Source organism: Xiphophorus maculatus, chromosome 14 (genome assembly GCF_002775205.1).
Source record: "Xiphophorus maculatus strain JP 163 A chromosome 14, X_maculatus-5.0-male, whole genome shotgun sequence".
Lineage (NCBI taxonomy): Eukaryota > Metazoa > Chordata > Actinopteri > Cyprinodontiformes > Poeciliidae > Xiphophorus > Xiphophorus maculatus.
In genome coordinates this window covers 15231118-15253164 of record NC_036456.1, presented here as the reverse complement: position 1 = coordinate 15253164, position 22047 = coordinate 15231118, and the positions used below count along the sequence as shown (strand labels likewise).

Below are 22047 nucleotides of genomic sequence, written 5' to 3'. Positions count from 1 at the left end.
CTCCACAGTGTGAAAACAAACACCATGCCTGTTTAAGTCAACATTGCTGACGTGTTCTTTGAACCATCTGGGCCATTTGATTCTCATTTGAATACAATTCAAATTGAAGGTACACAGCTCAAAATGTGTGTTCTCACATGTAGGGGGGGCAAAGGCAGGGACTAGGATAGCCGAAGATGGCAGAAAACTGAATATCTTAACCAGGCCAACAGCAGCATCTCTGAGTCGCTTCAGCTCCAACTCCTGTGTAATTCTCTATCATATTTACCCATTCACATCACTCCCAAAATAACAAGACAACTCACTCTGGAGGACTGTGCTATGGAAAATAAAATGACTTACCTAGTGTGGAAAAGTTGGTAACATCTGTGAGCGTGGTGTTGGTGGAACAAAGGAGGGGTGGGCAGTGGGGTTAAGAAGGAGAGAAAGAGAAAGAAAAAGAAAATGTCAGCAAATTACAACATACAGAAAGCCAAACTTTAGAAGGTTGTCACAAGTTCTGTTGAAAAATGACGGTCTGCTAGCATTATACAGACTTGGGGTTAGGAACAGTCCCTGTCAGAAGGGGGGTGACGAGGAGGAGGACATGAAACATCTTAGATAGTTTCCCTTGAGGATCCTACGTTTGTCCAACTTGCATTAATATTTGTCGCTGTTTCAACATTTTAAGGGTAGAGGCAAAAAGGGCGCAAGCAGGAACCTCATCTATTACCGGTAAGTCTTTTTTTTCTTCGCAGTGTTATATAACCACACTGAGCAAACAAATGTGCTCAAACAAATGCACACAAAAGTGCTCCTTCTCCCGTAAGTCTCCAAGATAATTTATTATCTCACCCTGTGTGCTTGGATTTCCTGCTTCTCCCAAAGCTTGTTAGTCTAACTGCGGACATTCAATTCACAGAACCAAAGGCGTAATAAACTCCTGGACTATGTGTCCCACAAAAACTCCACAGTGCCACAACAAGAGAATAACTAGCTGGCCAAGAATAGTCCCTTTGGCAATGTGTTAATTAAGTCACAGCAACATGGTAATCACTTCCATGATTTACAGAAAATTTTATGAGGACTAGTAGTGTTCCAGTTGTTTCAAGTGTTTTAGTAATTGCTCTGACTATCCATCTGAGCAAGTTGAGGAGCTTATTTCTTGTATATTGGAAGATCAATGTACATTTGCCTCACTTAAGCGGCATTTCCTGTTTTAAAGAATGGGAATATTTGTACCCAAGGTCAAGGATACAATATAACTGGGATTACTGATACAAATCCAAGAGTTGCATTTATTTTATGAAATATAAGATATCATACTTTTAGTTTACTATAAACAAGTCATTGTTCATTCAGTTGCATTTTCAATCTGTCCAGAATGTGTGAGTTTTTTTTGTTGTTAATAATTGCTAAAGAGAATTTGTTATTGTGGTAAAATTGGTATCGGCTGGTCAGAGCCCAACAAAATTAAAGACTGGAAATCCATCACAAAATTTCTGATTGTTGAATTCTAAATTTATTCTATTGGCCTTGTACAGCACTGGCCTCCTTTCTGTCCATTTTCTCCCAAAAGCATAAAACTGCTGTCTTGTAAATGAACAATAAAGCAAACCAAAAAAATAAGATAAATTAAGTAAAACAAGATGTACAGTGAGAGAAATAGCTAACTGGTGAGCTAATATGCTACCATCGGTGTTGCTTACTGTGCAGTCTGGTTGTGTTCCTAAGCAGAATTTGGAGGTAATGTGATTTATCACCAGTGATGTCTATCTCACTGCATTCATTTACATTTTTGGTGTGCACGGTACAAATCCCCAGGTGGATCAGGGACAAGAAAATGTGATTACAATATCCGTTTTGCATGTAGGAACAAATCTATTTTCAGACAGAGAGGAGGGGGAGAGATCGGGGTTGGGTCTCACGGATACTCATTACCATTCTGTCTGACACACATTCATACTGTTGTGTGGCTGTTGTTGCTAAACAGAGAGCTCAGCTGAGGACCTTGAAGCTTCATGCAGGGAAAATTGGGCCCAGGGGAGGAGGGTAGCAGGGACTGATGTCAAACTTCAAGAGCCACTAGAAGCACCTGGGGTTTCAATGACATTAGCATTTGGCTTGTTTAGTAGAACAGCATGGAAAGGGAAAGGTCCAACTTAATAAAAATGGAAACGAGATAATCAGGAGGAGGTACCATTTTTAAAAGTAATACTTGGTGCCACAATCCTGACTCGGGAAGAATGATAATGCTCGAATTCAACGACATTCATATGTAGAAGGTAGAATAACTACCATGCCCATAGCCCAGTTCACACTCCTATTGCTCTAATTACATTGTCTTGTTAATAGAGGGTTTTCCTTCTGCACTCAACTGAGGATTATTGATTTTCCCTGAGTCCTGCGGAGGAAATTTGGACGCCTGGTCTATCAAAACCAATGGAGGAAGCGGGGGCCTAAATGTATTAGACGACTGGGGATGGTGGAGAGAGACTCTAGTGGGAGAAACAAGTTCCTTCAATAAGCCCTCTTTGTGAACCGGGAAACAGACGGAGGACTCAAGCACCTTTTTTTTTTCCCACCCGCCGCCCGTTCTCCGTTTCCTGTTTTAAGCAGATAAGCTGCTTTCAGCGTCTTAGTTATGCTGGGAAGAACTCACAGCACAGCAGGAAACTTAAAAAATTCCCCCCACCCAAAAAAGAAAGAAAGAAAGCTGAGAAGTCTGTTCTTTGTGCCGTCTTGTCTGAACTGACAAGAAGGATTTATGGGATGTTTGTAGTGGTCAGTGGTAGTGGTACTGGGGATTACAAAAAGCTTGTGCGTTGTGAGAAAGTGGGCAAGTTACTGTTCATGCACAGATTTTTTTTATTCAACCATTAGTTGCTTAGTTTGACCATTAGTTCATGTTTTAGAAACACAGTGCAATTTGTCCTTTAAGACTTTGTTTGAATCCCTTTTAGCTAAAGCTGTACAATATTAGGATAACTTTATCAGAGCCAACCCAAGGCATAATTCCTTTTAATTCAAAGATATTTTATTTATTCTAAAGAGAAAATAAATGTTGCCATAACTCATTTCAATCTGGAGAGACTCAGACGGAGAAAAGAAGACAATTAGAAGAGTTTATTGACAAACAGGATTTAAAGTCTTTGGCGCTCGGGCCCCGGCTGGGGATAACGGTTATCGCAGCGTTAGCGATAGGCTTCAGATGAGCATTCCCGATGCTGTTAGGAATGTCATCCCCCCGGGCCCGGCACTGCTGGTGGAGGTTGAAGAAGGGTGTGGGCCTCAGGACTGGGCGAATGGAGAAGAAGGGGTGGAGGTGGGTTGAGCTCGGCTGGAGAACGAAGGACACCATGAATGAAGGTCCTTATCAGCTGGGACTTGTTCGATGATTGGACGTGACGTGGCTTGGTTCAGGGTTGATAGGTCGACGATTGTGGGCAGGTCGCTTCAATTAACGGGTGCCGGTGGGGATAAAAGAGTCTTCCAGTTTGAATTTGCGCCTAGGCTTCATATCAACCAAACATTTTCAGGGTTGTTGTGGATGGCGATATTGTGGGCAAGAAGAATCTCTGGTATCAGTCAGTTTTTAAGACTGAAGACTTAAGACTGTTCCTGTGTGACAGTCTCATGACTCACGACATAACAGATCAACATCCTGGTCAGAAGTCATGATATTCCCCATTTCCTGGGTGACACTATTAGTCAGTAACAAGCACTGCTAATCCACCTAATTTGCTTTTGATGCCCTTCTCTGTCTCACTATGTAGTTAAAATGTCTGAAAGATTTTGGAGTGTCTAGGGGCCATGAGTGGAGAGGCCCTCATGGCAGGGGGTGCTCATGATCCCAGACATTGGTATTGTGACTCCACAACTGCAGAGTGACAGCAAGCTAGCCATACAGTAAATAAGTAACAACAATATTTGTTTTCTCCTCTCTTCTGACGTCAACATGGAAGGACTACATTTTTGCACTTAAACAGTTTTCTAAAGTGGATTTTCAATTGAAGCAGGTCTAAAGGAAGACCAACACCGCAGCTGAAAGGTTTGCTTCGAGACAGTTTGATGATTCTCAAATGGAGTGGTAAACAAGAAAAGACATGCCGAGGATAAAGACTTGGCTTTGGATGAACGGATATTTTTGAGCAGAATTAACGGTGCGTGGATTTAATTTATAAGTAAAGGTAAGATGGCAATAACGAGTTTTTGTTTAGTTTTTTAATGAAATGTGCATTTTGTGGGCTACAGTTTCTAAAGAATTCAGCAAAGTAGAAGCGGTAGCTCATCTACCACAGCAATCATTTATTAATAAAACATTAAGCCTAAAACATACAGACTGAATGTTCTGTTCTGTGTGCAAAATCCTTGAATGTTTCTTTTGGTATTAAATCCTAAAACATAAAGTGGTATTGTTGTTGGTTTCTATGACGAGTCTGCGTGTAGCTTGTCCGATACAGAGCGAGAAAGTGGTTTCGGTTTTTCCCTTTGCTGTGGATCATAGCACGAAATTAATATCTACATTTTCAAGTTTCACTGAGTTAATGTGGCTATGGATTACATGTAAAAGAATAGTCTTTTTGCCCTTCAGCATTGTATGCATGCGCAAAATTTCCGTACGTAAACAATAACATGCATGGTGTCTATATTTATAAATCCTAAGTCAGTGCCTCAACAGCTATGAACCTCACTGCACATCACTGGATACCTCATACCGAAAAATTACAAACTACAACAAATCGGAACTAACATAACAAAGCTATTCCAACATACTGTCAAATAAAGACGTGCAACTGTATCAAACCAAGACACTGCTGAGGGCCCCCAAACCATAAGGGGCCTCTCATAAATGCCTTGAATGTTTTGTTTTTTTTGTCCATAGACCATAGACGTAAAATTTTTGCATTTATTTGAGATAGAGATGCTGTTAAATTTTATTTGAAGATTTCAATATAAAGTGATTTAAATATTTTAAAATGGTAAATATATCAAAAATGTAAAAATTTCAAGTTTACTTTTTTAAAAGACAGAATAATCTTCAATAATTGATTGTTGTGTTATCGTAGATACAATCTGATGTTACGAGTAAAAGATTTTTTCTGTGTTTGAGCTCGGTTTGATCTCGACTGCTCCCCAGCAAACAATCAGTTATCCATAGCTGGTTTTAAGCTAAGCTAATTACACTTGACCTTCTCACCCAGATTCCTCCTCCTTTGTTTCTGTTCTTCACAGCAAAAGGTGCCCCACATCAAATTCTTCTGAAGCCCCAAAACAATCTTGGCTCAGCCCTTAACATGATATTGGGATAAGTGTATAGTTATCACAATGTGACTTGTTTAACATCACATCAGATTGAAGGTTTTCTCCTGTATGTCGGAAATAATGGCAACCATTATATGCATTTGATGATGATTATTGAGACATTTATTTTAGGGATTTACTTTCTAAGGCTTACTTTCTTCAAATTTAATACACCAAGATTAACGTGCCTTTAAACAACTTGTGAAATCCCAAATAATCTTATGGCTTTGTAAGCTTCTCCTTAATTTACCACCTCTGAGATAAATGAAGGAACACCTAAGGATGTTCTTTTTAAGGCAACAAATCAAATACACTGATTCCTTCTATGACATTATCAAAAACTCAGAAGAAATCACAGAGTTATTAAGAAGAGAACTGTTCACCCTCACATGTTTGACTCATTCTTATGCATGTCATTTCAAGAAGCCTAAAAGGTTTACATGCAAGTATGGCATAACCAGCATGTAGTCTGATAAAACTAAACTTCACATGTTTGGCCATAATGACCATTGGTACATTTGGAGGGAAAAGAGGGAGCTTGCAAGCCTGAAAACACCATCCCGACTGCAAAGTACGAGGGGTGACAGCATCATGTTGAGGGGCCAATTTCCTGCCGGATGGACTGGCATACTTCACAAAATAGACATCATGAGGACAGAATCATTTGTGGAAATACTGAAAAATCCTTTTAAGACATTAGCTAGGAAGTTTCACCTTGGGCTCAAGGCACAAAGAGTTTTTCCAAATGAAACCTAAGCATACCACAAAATTACTTACAAAGTGGTTTCGGGACAAACGTGTCAATGTTTAGGCCATCGCAAAGTCTTGATCTCAGTTCCTTAGAAAATGTACTACCTGACTCAGTTACACTAATTCTGTCTGGAGGAGTGGACCAAAATTTGATTTAAAATCAGATTGTAAAAACAAACAAGGTGATGTGTTTTTTTATGCAGCGTTTGTAAGTATGTGGTTTCAGCTGTATAAAGTGAGTCCATCTATTCAAAAATATATTGATTAGTAGCAGAACATATTTGTTGTCACTGTAACTATAAAAACAGTTACATATCAGTAATGTAAAATTACTAAACTTCTGACATATAAAAATGGAATATAATTTCCCATGGATGACCCTAAAAGTTATTAAGCATGGAATAGTGGCAGTTCTTTGTTTGTGATATAAAAAGCATAGCTTGATTTACTCAACGTTTACCAAGGACTTCATTTCGATTAATGTAAAAAGGTAGAACTTCGCACTGAACTGAGACTATATATATATATATATATATACACATCAACATTGCCATAAACAATCTGCTTATCTTAGTTGATTAATCTGAATGCAAATATATACAACAGCAGCTTGTGGAACATAGTTTAAAGTAGAGCAAGGTGGTGCTCTTCTATTATTAAGAACATTTTTTTATATATACACGTTTCCAACAAACAAGCTAGCTTTGGTTAGCTGGGTGACAGCAAGCAGTAACAGGTGGGGGAGGAGGAGCTCTACCTTATGTTACACAGAGCAAATAAAAATCTCGTCTTTGCAGCATTTTACCTCACATCTCTATAAACCAAATGCCTTTTTTGTTTACAATCAATGTTAGAAGACTTCATAAACTAAAATAATAGATTTTCTTTTTTTATTCGTACTGTCACTGTTCAGGTATTGTGTTTAATTTATTATACAGTATGCCAAAATTGCCTTTTTACTATACACATCTTTTGGCTTAGCAAGGTTGACCTCTATCCAAGAATTTGGATTAAATTTAAGACATCATCTGTCCATGGTGGGATTTTTTAGTGTGAGGTGGTGTATCGTGCGTCCCTCTGGGACTGCAGCTCTTGGACAAGGACATCAGCTTTCTCAAGAGACAGTCGTTTTGACACGACTGGTCTTGACTTGTCTCATTCATCACAGAACAGTCAGCACACAGCAGCAGCAGGGACACGATTAAGGCAAAAACAGGGGATATGGTAGCTCTGTTGGTCAAAACATACCTATTCTTACCTGACATACAGTTCAAGTCTTCCCAAAAATTATAAATCACACATTCAATTTATATATTAATTCAGTGAATGCTCAATGGGGAACACTGTGTGCATTAAGAAATAAATAAATAAAAAAGACAAATGGGTGTTAAGTTGTTAATCTTCCTCGTTCCGAGTCATGTTCTGGAAGTTCTGCCCAAACCTGATTTACCCTTATTCTGCTTTACATTATGCTCATATACACCTATAGTCTTTAATGTCTTGGAGATAAAGGACTGAAGGTTAATATTCTGTCAGGGAAATTTGTCTCTGAGATCAATTGAGGGGCAAAAGGGAAAGTGGCATCAGTTTGCATGTGGAGAGCACTGAACACTTACTCTTACCTTTCAATTTATTCAGCATATGTCCATTACTTCATTTCTACACTCATCAGTTTGCTTAACAGTTTTCATTCTTCAAAACCAAGATTTAGAGGTTGATGCATCGTATTTCAAAGTATCTATTTCAGTAGTTAATTTTTGTTGGTTTTGATAAATATGGCTGATGCGGCTAATGAAAGCTCAAAATACAGGTTTTCAGAAAATCAAAGTATTTTATGCACTGCAAAAACACAAAATCTTACCAAGTACCTCTTAGCACATTTAAAATAATCCAAAACTAACTTCTAAGCAACCTTTCAGCAAGACTGTTCAAAGAATAGTTTTCAGTAAGTAATTCTTGAATAAGTACTCGTTTCTCTCATTTATTTCACTTATGACAAGACATTTTTCCTTTGCTACAAGTGAAATAATCTGCCAGTGGAACTAGCAGGTTTTCATCAATATTAGAGAACTATTGATTTAAAAGACACTCCTATATTTTGCTGACTGGTTACTTGTAAGTTAGATTTGTCTTATTTCAAGTGCAATAAGATATTTACACAAGAAACTAAACAAAAATACTTGGTGAGATTTTGTGTTTTTGCATTGTAAGACCAATAAAATGTTTATGCTGGCTTATTGAAAAGTATGTCCATACATTATACAGTAAAAATGCTTTGTACTTGGTCAAAGTTCCTTCTCCATGAAGTGACATGGACACAACTCAGTGTGGTGGCTGAAAAAAGCTTTGACTATAGCTGAAATCTATGCCTGCTGAATCTTCCTCAAACTCTTGAATGTGCTTCTAACTTCTCAAGACTGATTTTCACTGAAACATGTCCACATTATTCTACCACACTTTGTCCTTCCGCTCAACTTTAACTTTATAAGCTTTGAAGCAAGACAAACATCTAATTTAGCAGTGACATTTGTGAATTGCATTCAAAATATAGCAACAACTGCAATTGGTTTGGTGGTCATGTCTAAATTGCCCTCAGGTGTGAGTGTGGGCATGAGAGTCCTGTGAGTCCAACCCCAGGACCCTGCACAGGTAAGTGAGTAATTTTAACGTGAGAGGCGTCGATACAAATGTTAGGACCTAAACTTCCCTGGCACACTCATTTTTCTTGTTTATGGAGTGCTTATAAATATTAATTTATGTTGATCGTTGGGGAAAAAACAATTGTTTTCCGCATGGTTCCCCATCTTTCTTCCGATCTTATGTTTGCAGCCACAGTTACATCCATATCCACAAGGGAGGACAGAGGGCTGGCTGTCCGAAGTGGCTGCAGGACTGAGTGGTCTCTAATTGGAAATCAAAAGTTGGAAGGCAGCCGTGAAGGAACAGTCCAACCTCAAGAACTCGTCGCTCAATTTAGACCATGACAAAAAAGGCCCCCCGTTTCTTGTTTCGCCATTTAACCTATTCACCGGGGTGGAATTGGAACAGCTGTTTTTCTTCTTTTTTTTTTTTTTTACAGCACCACATAATGGGACAGAATGGCTCTTGCTGGCTATGATCCAGCTAGCTGCAGACGGAAAGGCCTCGATGTAAAGAGAGAAATGAACAAACGGGTGAAAAAGACATTAGAAAGGAAGTGCTGGTAAGCGCTCACTCCCTTCTACCTGGGCTGAAAAAACACAATACGTCTTTCTCTTCTGTTGCAGCAAAGATTTCAAGAGTCCCTGTCAGTTTGCTGTGTATCGAGAAGAAAATATATATGTTCTCTGATTTGTTTTACACTCCCTCGTCTTGTTGAGGTGCAAAACGACCCCTTTTCTTTGTGGCAGTTTGATGAGTGTAGTTAGAAGGGAAAAAAATCTTCATCAGGAGGTTGTCAGACTCAGAGCTGTCCGGTTTAAAGCCTGCTCAGGCATGACAGTGAGGGAACGAGGAAAGCTTATGTTAGCGCTGCAGCAGATGTTCTGTTTCTGCTATAGCTGTCTCCTGTTTGAAAGCCCAAATGCTGTACTGTACTCTGTCCTTTTATTTTTCTTCTTTTCAAGTAAGAATAAAACTAGACAATAACAGGAGTATTTTAGTTAATTAGGTGTGGAGGCAAAGGAAAAATATAATCGTACATCTGTTTACTTTTCAGGGACTTATAGCCTGAGTCGAATATGCTGCTGCTCCATGCAAAAATATCTGAATCGTTTTCAAGACAACGTGTAATGTTTTTTTATTAGTAGTTGTAGTAGTGAAGTAGAATAAAATCCAATCTTGTTTTAATAATTCTAGAAATGTCAACATGCAATGAGCTCCTTTGCTCTGATAGTTCCACATAAAATCCAGTGCATCCAGCTGCAAACAGGGTTTATCAGTGTGTCATTTAATCTCAGAATGAATCCAGTCATTCTGTGGAGAACGCAGAGGTTTCTTGGAGAACATTAACAAACAAGTAGCTTAATTAAAACCACCTTCACAAAACTGCTGGAGCTAAGTCAGATTCGGTGGAGGGTATCTATGCTATCTGTGATAGCACCTATAAAAAAGTAGACTACTATATTACAAAGAGCTTCTTCTACGATTAAAAGCATTTTAAAGACCTACACCACACATTTAGCTTCTATCTTACCTCATCAGTCATACCTCTGTTAATCCGTGCTGGGTCAGATCCAAAACGGAGGCAGGGGGAGCAGAATAAACCATTAGCCTTGCTACGTGCAGTTAGCCAAGCCTTGTTGTGATGTTCGGCTGATCAGGTCCAAGCTCTTTCAGCTCTAGCTTCTCCTGATGAGTTCTTCTCTTTAACGATTTTTTTTTTTTTTTTTGTGATTTAAAACAATCTCTTAAATTATTTTTATATTTCTCTTGCTCCATTTCGAATTAGACAATAACAGGAATTGACGGTCCATCAGACAAACTTTCTCACTGACGGATGTGACGTCAGCCCCGACTTCGCCCTCATAGCGGGAGGGTGGTGGTATGCAAATCAACCGGCGAGGTGCGTCTTGTTTTGAAGAGGAGCTGCAGATACGTCACCAATCAGACAACATCGATATGCGAAACAATTTTACTCATCTTTAATTATAAAATATTTACCTTGCACAGCTAAAAATAGTATACATGTATTTCAAAATACTTTTATTATTTCTTTTAAATTATTTTTTTATGCACATGGTAATAGTGGTGAGGTGTCGCCCTTGCGCTCTCTAATGGTCTAATTGGTTTAATCGGATTTTATTTAGGAATAAAGTAAAGGGAGCTAAATATAAAAGACACTCTGCATACTTTCCTGATTTTTTTATTTATTAAACTATGTATAATTGTCTTCAATATTATGCACCACCTTCTGTTGTCTATCACATAAATTCTTAATGAAGAAAAATTATTTGTTAGTTTGTGGTTATAAATATGACAAAATGTGAATACTTTTGAAAGTCATTGTATGGTCTCTGTTCCTTTATAATATGGCATCCTCTTGCTTCAGAAGACAAAAAGACTTTTTAAAATGCAGAAATGGTTTTAGCCTGACGGACCTTGATGATTGATCAGAAGTTGGGAGATTAGAGACCTGGGAGCTCAAGGCTGAGTTCTGACCTTGAGTTCAGCTACGTTCAGGTGGGATAAAGACTTTTTTGCCTAGAGGACAAACAAAAAAGGATGGAATAGGGATGAAGAGGGAATAGAAAAGGCCTTGATGCTCCTAGCGGTGCCCCGTACATTTGGCCCATTAGCCTCTTGTTAAGACAGGCAGCTTCATGTCAGCTGGCCTGATCAAGGGCAGTTTAAAAAAAGAAAAAAAGCTCAGATTGGAGCGATTCCTTTTCTCAGTGGTGTGAGCTGGTGAAGTATATCCAGAGAGGCTGTATTGATGTTTGATACGTTTGATACTTAACTCTTAACTCGCAAATCAGCTTCCTAAACAGAGGCCTCTCACCACTAAAAACCCATTAACGCGGGTCACAAGGACATGCCTGACACCTGAGTGCATTTCCAAATGAAATTCATCAGGTCCAAGATCAGAGTCATTTAGGGCCTCATTGCCCAGCAAACATTTACGTTGACTGTCTGAAAGGCTCGTGGAAAGGAGTTCTTTATATCTTCGACTCAAACACATAATTAGACATAATGAGTAAACAACGCGGCTGCAAGATGGGAGCTTGCTTATTGCTTTTTAATTGTGTTTCTCTCTGCGCACGTTCAGTGCGCTCGGGTACCTGTGTACGCCGGCCCATGTGAGGCCAGGTGCAGTCATTACCAAGGGACAGATGGATCAGCAGAAGCGCTGCTCGTTTCCCTTGCAAGGCAACACGGTGGCTGCCATATGTAAACTCATCATTAAAACCGACCTGTGACCCCCTCCTGCTCAAGCCAACGTCGTTAATTAAGCATGTCCGGCACTATGTAGGATGTGGCATTTTCGTCTTTTGTTTGTGGATGTTTTCAGTTACCGACAGTAATATAAATACGTGCCCGTATTTGCGTGTGTGTGTGTATGTGTGAAGGAAGAGAGAGAGGCATGCATCCACTCATGCAATTTGGAAATGTTGTGTGTTTATCGTACTTGTCATCGGGGCGCATGCATGTGACTCTGGTGTCAGGCGTGTTTAAGTTTAGGGGCTTCTTTTAATATTGCCGATGCAGCTCCTTTGAAAATTCATTAAAGTGCCTCGACCCTTCTGCCATCTGTGCAAGCGAGCTGGAGCAGCCTTGGGAGCAGCTGGGGAGCTCAGGAAGATGAAAATTCTGACACGGCCAGGAGCGTGCGGCCGAGCCCCCGGACAGAACGAAGAGCCGCCGATATCCCGGCTTTGAACTGCCATTTATTTATTCCTAGACCTTAAATGAAAGCAGGATTCAAATTTAGATTCAGAGATAAAGACTGCTGGCGGCGATCACATTCTCCACCAGATCCAATTTAAAAGGCAAATGGCAAGTGTTACATAATTGCAAGGCTGATAAAATAATAAAAACAAACCCTTGAAGGTTTAATTAAAGAAGCAGCAGATTTGACTAAAATATAATTATTTCTTCTCAATTACTTATTGAATTCTACAGTATATAACTTGGGGAAATACAAACAGCAGAAATAAGTAGGTTAAAGATTTGAAAAAAAAAATACAGTGAAAGTCATTTTACAGATGTGGAGAAAACATTCTCTGTAACAAACAACATTTCTCTAAGAGCCCATCAACAACTCATTCAGGAGATGACAAAATAATGCAGAACAACATCCAAAGCGTTACTGGCATTAATAGGTCAGTGTTCATGATTCAACAATAGAAAAGAAACTGATCTGCCACTTCAGGATTTGGGCTACTTTATGTAACTGAATTGAATTATAAACCACAAATTCTGCTTTTTACAAGAAATTCCTGAAGAAGAACACCAGGTCATCAGTTTATGACCTTACTCTCTCTTGCAAAATGTTCACTCCCATTGGCTGATGAAAACCAACCAATTGGCTGATTTTCCTTAATATCTGACAAGGGAATTCCCTAGTTAAATAACTGAAATTCAACTGAAACGGTGTGCTAAAAAAATCAAAACTTTGGCACAACCAGTTAAAAGGGTTAGGGAGTGAAGCCTTAGGGTCATTTGTCGCTGTATTTTTATTTTCTCTACTCTTCGACATCAGATAATACATTTGTGTGATTATCTGAGACACAAAATCATTCATAGCATTATCCCCAAAGCAATTGCAGCTGTAATTGCAACACAAGCTGGATGTGCAAAATATTGACACATGGTGGCTGGACATAAATGGATGCCACATGTTTCAGATATTATTTGTAAGAATATCTTCAAAAGGATTAAAAATATTCAATTCAACTTCCTGTTATGTGTCATGTACGCCGGCCATACATGGTGCAGACCCACATTTTAAAACCAGATTGTCTAGAATGTGGTGGTTTTTTATGCATAAACTCAAGATATAAGCATTGAATTAAGTCATCAGAAAAATTGACTATTCCACAACTATGTACCTGTCACTGCAGAGCGGCACTTAATTAGCACTGCTGCTGGCGTGTTTTCTCAAACCCTCCTCAGCTACTGTCATCCTCCTGCCAGTTACCGCTCACAATAAAGTCATATCGCTTGCAGTGTTTATGCCCTGTAATCACTTTCTCCTGCATCTGATCTTCTCTCCATAAACTCCGCATGCCGACATTATTGCTGTTATAGTCAGAAGTATGGAGTTATGTATTATGCATTAACAACCATCTCCCAGAGGGGATGGCATGCCGACTTTGATGCCAAGATATACACACACAGTCGTACAAAAATGCAAAAATAAGCACACAGATGGGCATTTCTGTGCTTTATTGTCTACCTCACCATCATAATACACTCACACATTCGCAGGCGCACACCGGAGCATATGCATCAAAGCGTCGGGGTATAATAGAGACTGGCTGCACTTTGCCGCGTCTCTCCTTCTCTGAGACTAATCAACACCTCTTGTGCGATTAAAAATTCTTCTCCATGTCTTTTGATCTGCTAACTATCTCATTTACATGAGTGGCGCTCAGCAAACTGGCCTGGTGTTGAGGAGGTGCGATGAGGTGTGGCTGGGAGAGAGGAAGAGGCGGATTGGAGCGGAGAGGGAAGAGAAAAGAACGTTTAAGAGGCAAGAGGTTCCTTGGGATTGTGTGCAGTAACAAAATTTAGTTGATGGTTGAAAAATGGTCCACCTAAGCTGAATGATTTTAAGCTGTTAGGTAAAAAATAAAAAATAAAAAAATAACGGCTCTTCTTCCTGCCCTCCCTTCCCCCCTTTCTCCTCTTGGCTGACTTTGTGCTTCACCATGGGGCTTCCAAAAAGCATGACTCTCTTTGGCAAGAACTCTGAGACTGGATGGCATTGAAACGGGCTGGGATGATGCATCCAGACGATGGTTAGAGCTGGGAAATAACAAGGGGGTGAAGAGAAAGAGAGCGAGATATCCATCGTGTGAGGGAGAAAAGGATCGGGAAGTTGTGGAAACTATTGTAGGTGGTTTCAATCATTTTGATGCCATCTGTTCCACTCCATCTTTCGCACTGACAGTGGATATTTTCCCTGGTGAGACGAGAGGAGTTTGTGTGCGAGTGTGTGCTTAGCAGTGAGAGACGGTGAAGGAGGGGGAAGTAAACTGCACACAATATTTATCTTATATACACCAAACAATCCAGTCACATAACCAGGTGTCTATCTGTATGTGTTAAAGTCACAGTTATTAGTCATTTTTTTGTGTACGTAGGCATTCACAAGTGATTAACTGTTGTGAATATCTCCATTATCAAGTAACGTTATGACTAATTTAAAACATCAAAATACTGTACAGTTCCATCACAGTTTACATTTGAAATTTCAACCTTAGCTTTAGAAATTTTAAACCCAACAGTGCTAGCTTTAAGTGTTATCTGAGAACAGGTAATGGCATTGTTAAAACTGGGCAGATATAGATACAATCATCCTATGACAAGCTTAAACAATCTTATACCAGCCCTGGCCTAACAATTTGTTCCCCTGGGCCAGGTGGGTGGGTGGCTCTTCATTGTAAGCTAAGGTTCTTTACCAGAGGCCTGGGAGATTGATGCTTTTTTTTGGGAGCATCTTAGCTGTTCTGAACTTATTTGGACTGGGATGTCATTTGTATCTCCAGGTATTTGTTGGACCCACATTTCCAGTGTTGTGGTCACGACCTCACAGGATCTTAAAAGGTCTTCCTTTTTGTGGTGTATACTGGTACCCTCTTCCTCTGGGCATTTAACAGTATTTCCTCTGTGCCTAAACATGCATGAAGTTATTACAGAGCTCCCCTCCTCCTCCTGAGCTCTGATGTTCTGTTTCTCACTTGGTCTTTCACCTGGATCATTTTTGCTGCTCTATGCATTAGTTTTTCAATGAGCTCACTCCATTCCCCTTTTCGCATCATCCTCTCTCCTTCCTCATTACCTGCTTTTCCAGTGTTGTCTTTTACCTTCCCACAATACATCTCTTTTTTTCTTTCCTGGATGAAAGCTCCTGCCAAGAACCCCTTCTTTATGTCACCTTGGTTGTTTCTATAAAAATCCAAGTCCTTAAGATAAAAGGCTCACTGAAAATAATACCCACATTAAAGTTTCCTATTTCACAGCGTTTCAGCTCTAAAGGGGGTCAGTGAATCTGCATGATGTGGCACACTGAATATGAAGACAGAAGCGCCATAGTGTTTTTTCAGCATGTTTGCTCAGTAAACGCATCGTTATTGGATCTACGTGCCTGCGACCGCGACTCAGGCAGGAAGCCAATTGTGGCTTTCAGTGCACCACAAAAATGAAATTTGTAGGATAATGGAATAAATTTCAGGGGACTTTAAGCTAAGCAATGATTCCCTGATAAATAAACCTTTTAAATATTTAATATGCCCTTTAGCTAGCACCCAATAAGTATAATATATCTGCTAATTCTTAATCTTATGTTTGATTTGTTATTTATTTTTGCTAATACCACAATGAAAAAGCTGCTCTTGATGACAGGTGCAAGACTGACTGACAGCATGTAAAAAAACCAGACCAACAAGCAATATTAATGTGAATCAAAGCTTTTCACATTCATAATTGCCCCCATTGTTTATAGAATACACTACGCAAGATTCTGAAGACATTCCTCAGAGATTTTGATCCATATTTACACCCAGCGTCTTGGAGTTGCTGAAGTTTTGTTGGATCAGATGAATACACTACAGACATAACGGGCTCGACATTGTCAGCAACAACGCTCAGCAGGCTCTGGTGTTTAAAAAAAATACCACAATGGAATTTTTGTGAAATGATACTGAAAGGACCAAAGTGTGCCATGAAAATATTCCTCACACCAATATGCCACCAATGCCAGCTGGAAAGGTGGAAGCAAGGCAGAATAGATTGATGAAGCCTAATTTTGAGTGTATGATCCAACTGTTGGAGGCCAATTTGAGTCATAACACCTGTTAACGTCCTATTTTGGTAGGACGTTAACCGTTAGGCATTACAGTTAGGAAGCTTGTAATGTCCACTCATTACAAGCTTTAGTCTGTAATGAGTGGACAGGAGTGGTCCTGGTGTGGTCTTCTGCTGCTGTAGCTCATCTGCATTAAAGCTTGACATGCACCTTCAGATTTGTTTTAAGTTTACCGTGACTCTTATTAGAGGTTATTTGACATTTCCCTTTAACCTCAATAAAGCACTTAAGTGTTTCCCCTCCTTTATGGAACATTCTCTTTAGACGTTCGTTAGGGATTGTTTTTGCATAAAACTCTTTGCAGATAGCATTGTGTTTTTTATTTAATTCAGGTGATTGATTTTAATGTTTCCTTTTAGATTATATTTTTCTTTTGAATGGGAAACTGCTATGTTTTAATGTAGGCCAACTTTTTTTTTTAATGATGACAATTTTTTTTTTCCTCCTAGGTTTTATTGACAGAAGTAATTATCACCTCATGGGAGAGCAGAACCCCATGGGGAAGCTAAATTCTTGCATAAATGCTTGAGAAAATTACAAACATCCAAAAACACTGATAAAAGCCCTAATAAGCCCAATATATTTAGTACACAATCTGCTTCAGTGAATAAATAAATTCTAGTTGTTTATTTTCCAGAAGAAAAATAACAAAGCCTTTAATTTGCTGGTACAATATTCATGAAATTGGAAAAAAGATGAAAATGTACTCACTGGGATCATAAGTGTCACAGTAAAACTGTATTGGGATTCCCTCCTTTTCTGCAATACGATGACTTACTCTTATGCAAGCTGTAATCACCTCGACTATGGCTGCTATTAGCAAAGCAGTGCATCAGGTATGGCCTTTACTGCTGTGTGTAAAATCAGACTAGACATCGTTAACGGTTTCAATCCTCCGACCTCCGATGTGCTGCATTTTCGGTAATCACAAAGTCAAACAATAAGCCTGCCTAAAGCTTGGGAGTAGTCTGCAGGGACTGAATCCCACCTAATAGTCTAATTAAAGCCATTGATTGCTTATATAAGCACACATCGGCAGTGGACATTCCCTGCTTACAATCACCCACAGGATTAGTAATTAGCACAAATCCTGAGGTATGGTAAACCCAGTAACTGCTTCTCCCACCTCATTAGCTGGGCAGTGGTATGGTTTTGTTTATTGATGCTGTTTCCCCCCCTGTATGACCTTTCCAAGCGATTCCTGTTGTGCTCCATGCACTGTAACTCTCCTGCTACTGTTATTATCGCTCCAGAGCATCTGTGTACAATCACTGTTTATATCTCTGTACTTTCCCCCCCTCTCCCCAAACAGCCACAATGCTTCAGATGATTTCAAAAGATAAGCCTGGATGCTCTGATGAATGCCTTTGAGAGCCGTCTGAGTCTGATGGCCTCCAGTGACGTCCTTTGTCAAGATCACTAGAGGTTAGACATTTTACCTCCCCAGGTTTTCTTTGGCATGGTTTTGTATCCCGCTGTGTGTGAGTTTTTATTTCTCAGAAAGAAACAAAGAGAAATAGAAGACTGGCAGCATCTCTTCCGGGATAATATGCTGTCCATCTGAGCATTTGTATCCGACAGTCAGTTTTATCTTGTGCAATTTATAAAGAGCAGATGTACAATATGCATTACTTTTTTAGGTATTCCAACATATGTTACTATTGTCATCATTATTGCGTGCTAAAATGATTTTCTGTGAAATCCAAGCATGATTGAACTGATTTTCAGACCAATAAGAGAACTGTTAGCACGGACTCAGTTCGGATTTCAATTTCTCTTTAAAATCCTTGTTACAACTGCAATAATGCAGCATATACTTAATTAAGTTTCCTTTTAGGAATAATTTGTACTGGAAGAAAATGTAATGAAGACACATTTTTCTTTGTGCCTGATGATTGTGATTCAAGTTCACAATCATCTGAACTTGAATCTAAACAAGGCAAAGGAATTTATTGCACATGTCAAGAGAAGCAAGTTTTAGTTGGAACCCTATTTCCATCATGGGATGAAGTGGAGGTGATGGAGGAATTTAAATGTCTTGGTGCTCAGCTGGACAGCAGACTAGACTGGAGTCATCTAGAATAAGTGACACAGTAGACTGAACTTCTTGAAGGAGCTGAGGTCCTTCAGTGTTTGCAGAAAGATGCTACATATCTTTTATAAGTCTGCTGCTGAGTGCCATCTCTCTGTCATCTCTCCTGCCATCATCTGTAGGGATAGCAGCATAAGAGCCAAGAAATTACAAAGGTTAAACAACCTCACAAAGAAGGCTGGTTCTGTTCTGGGGAATACATCTAGAGATTATGATACACAGAAGGATTCTTCATAAAGTCAAGAAAATTGCAGACAACCCTAAACATCCTCTTTGTGAGACATTTATTCAGCAAAAGTGTCTTCGGTCAGAGGCTTCTACAGAGCCGCTGTATTCCAGACAGCTACAAGAGATTCTTCCCACACACAGCAATTAGCTTCTACTACTTCTTGAAGGACCTTGGAGAGTGGGATACAACAACATTCAATTTGTCTTTGGGAACAATAAAGTATTTATTAATCAAATTCAACATGTTTTTGAAACGTTTGTGTAAATTCCACAATGTATAGCTGCATTTATTGCTAAAGGCTGTCATATAATCAGATTCTCATGAGGGACCATGCCAACTTGAGAATAAGTAAGATATAAATACCTAAGAATTATATAAAAACCCCCAATAAAATATGTATTTACTTCATAGAGTTTAAATATGATTGGACTGAATAACCTGTTCACATTTTTATGCAAACAGAATGCCCTTTGGGGAGGTTCTTGAGACAGCATACGTAAAAAATTGGCACCATAGGAATAAACTGAACTAAATAAATTTTTTTAAACACACTCATCTGTGTGTTCACTCTGTCTCTCACAATCCGTTTATAAAAAAACACATATTGTTTATTTTGATTCACTTACATGGTTGTATTTTGTTGTATGTGTTATTAAGAGCAACCACCAGCAGAAAAAAAGAACAGATTTATTTGCATGAGGCAGCAAAATAGATTTTTCCCTATTCTGAATTTATCTCTTAAAGTAAGAAAAGCATGGATTAAGCCTCTGTTAAAAAATAATAAATCCGCCAAGGAAAAAGGCATTCCTTGATGAAATGTGGCAACAAAGGTCAACCGGATTATGGTGATGTCATCGAGGTTGACTGCAGGTCACTGTGTTTTTTTTTGGGGGGTGGGGGGGTTGTTTTGCAAGATTGAGCATGCAAATACTAATAAACAAACCTTCCTGATTTAATATAACTGGAAGACGTTACAAAAGACAATAGTACTGAGAAAAACTCTTCATCGAGCGGTAAAGCGCTACAAGAGCTTTAAAGGCTGGTCGGTATACTTCAGTTTTGATTCGTGACCACTGAAGTAGTTATGCGAACAACAGATTTAAAGTACGTGTCCACAAAAAACAACTCACACTTTTCATCTCTGTTCTGGCAATAGGCCTCCAAAATACAAAACATGCAAAACATCCGCGGTAGATTTAGTCACTCCTTCACTGCAATACATTTCACGGAATAATCATTTGGCAGATCCAAGTCAGCTCACCTGGTCCAAAAAGAGGTTGCACACTGAATAAAGAGTGATTTTCTTCCTCTTTTTATAGCTCGCATGTCCGCACCCAGAGAGAGCGCGATGGAAGAAAGGAGGGAGTTTGTGTACACTGGCAGAGAAAAGACCTGCATTATGGTTGAGCTGGGCACTAAGCTGCACCCAGGTGTTCGCCTCTTTCCAGGTGGCCATGTAATACTCTTGCCGACCCAGATCATGGCAATCTTGGAGCTGGCGGAGATGGCTCGCTGCCGACACCAGCGGAGCGGCCGGGTAATATGCCAAGTTGGCAGCGGGCATGCTTGAAAAGCAGGCGGGTAAACAAGTGCAGAGTGCCCAACATTCCTGGAGAGGAAAGATGGTGAAGAATGTTACATCTTCTTCATTCAAAAATCGATGAAAATGTCACAGATGGAGATGCACCGTTAAGAGATTTTGTGGTCGTCTGCTGATTTAGTAAAGCTCTCATCTAATACAAATTTTAGCTGAATCAGATTTGTTTTGATTTGAAGCTCAAAACAAATCGGATTAACAAAAAACATGGAATTCAAATAAATGAAATAAGTAGACCTCTAACCGTTAAAGATTAACATCATTTTCTTGTTTAGCCTCTTTTATAGCAGACAGAATTTGCCTCTTCAAAAGGGACACAGGAAATTTGCTGTAGTGACCTGAAGGAATGTCCAACATTCATCTGTAGAAAAGTACAGTTTCCTTTTGAATACCTTCAGATTTTACTTTTAAACAGCTTATCAAAGCTAAAGATGATTATTCAAGTCTTCTTAAGCTCTGTTACAACTGTCCTACTAAGGCGTAATGGTGTCAGTACAACCTGCTAAAGCATTTGTATTATTTGTTCACCAACTGAATCAAGTTTTAAGATTTTGACGTGCTGATTGCAGATCATGGCCAGTCAATTGTAATGATTCTTTGTGCATCTCTTCCTGAAGATGTCAGTGGAAACCACGGTTGATTTTAAAAAGTAAAGTTAAGACATTTCTCTTTCCTTAGGTTAGCTGGCCTTTGAAGGGGGCCTATTGTGCATTTCCCAGGCATAATGGTATTCCACAGTACAATCAAGTAACTGTCTTACCTTAAATATGCTGTATACTGTATATAAAGTATGACTAACAAGAAATTTGACTTTGTAATTTAAATCCTCAAAATTGGGCATCTGTCTCTTTAAACACTCCTGTTCTTTCTGAAACTGCACTTTCAGGAAGTCATCACAACATTACTTCTCTAGTAACCCTTTAATAACGTTTTTGCCAGCGTTGCACTGAGAAGTAGCTTGTATAATGAGCTCAGCAGATGTGCAGTTCCACCATTTGTTTGCCAATTGCTGCTGGCTAGTCTGAAGGAGCTGAGAGTTGCTCTGTGAGTCGGAAGCTCAGAAGTTTGGGAACTGGTCGGTTCAAGGAGGAGCTGCGCCTTAAAGGCCGCACGAGGTCAACCCTTTGCACACCAGAGTGTTTGCCACAGGAGGTCAAAAGATTTCTTAAATACGCATACAAGAATCAACGCATTTTAAATCAACATTTAATGCTTTTTTTGTTTTGTTGTTATGATTACTGAAATTTTCTACCAACTGTTTGAATTATATCCCTATTTTAATTTATTTATTTTTAGATATATTCCCATTTATGGATAATTTATTCCTCTTACTCCTTCAAAAGAACATTAACTCTGTTAGTGGTACAATTTGTAAATCTTTCTTTTCCGTGCTTAGTCTGATTTAGCTTATTTTCTATTGTTTTCCTTATTTCTGCTTTACAGTTTGATTATTTTTCATTGCCTCCCTTTTGTGGATAAAATGTGCTGCATCAATTAGAACAGCTCTAGTTCTTCATTGATTTTGACTTAGAAACTTGAACAAGCCCGATTTAAAGTGTTTGAGAAAATATTTAACATTCTTTCAA

The 22047-nt window shown here is 39.1% G+C and overlaps 1 protein-coding gene across 31 annotated transcripts in view; it reads right to left on the bottom strand.

Moving 5' to 3' along the window:
- ptprd (protein tyrosine phosphatase, receptor type D) overlaps window positions 1-22047 on the bottom strand; it is a 463922-nt gene that overhangs the window by 336355 nt on the left and 105520 nt on the right. For all 31 annotated transcript variants that reach the window (XM_023346243.1, XM_023346261.1, XM_023346260.1 and 28 more), the window contains exon 4: window positions 343-366. The gene's annotated coding sequence lies outside the window, so the exon portion shown is untranslated. The remainder of the gene's footprint in view (window positions 1-342; window positions 367-22047) is intronic.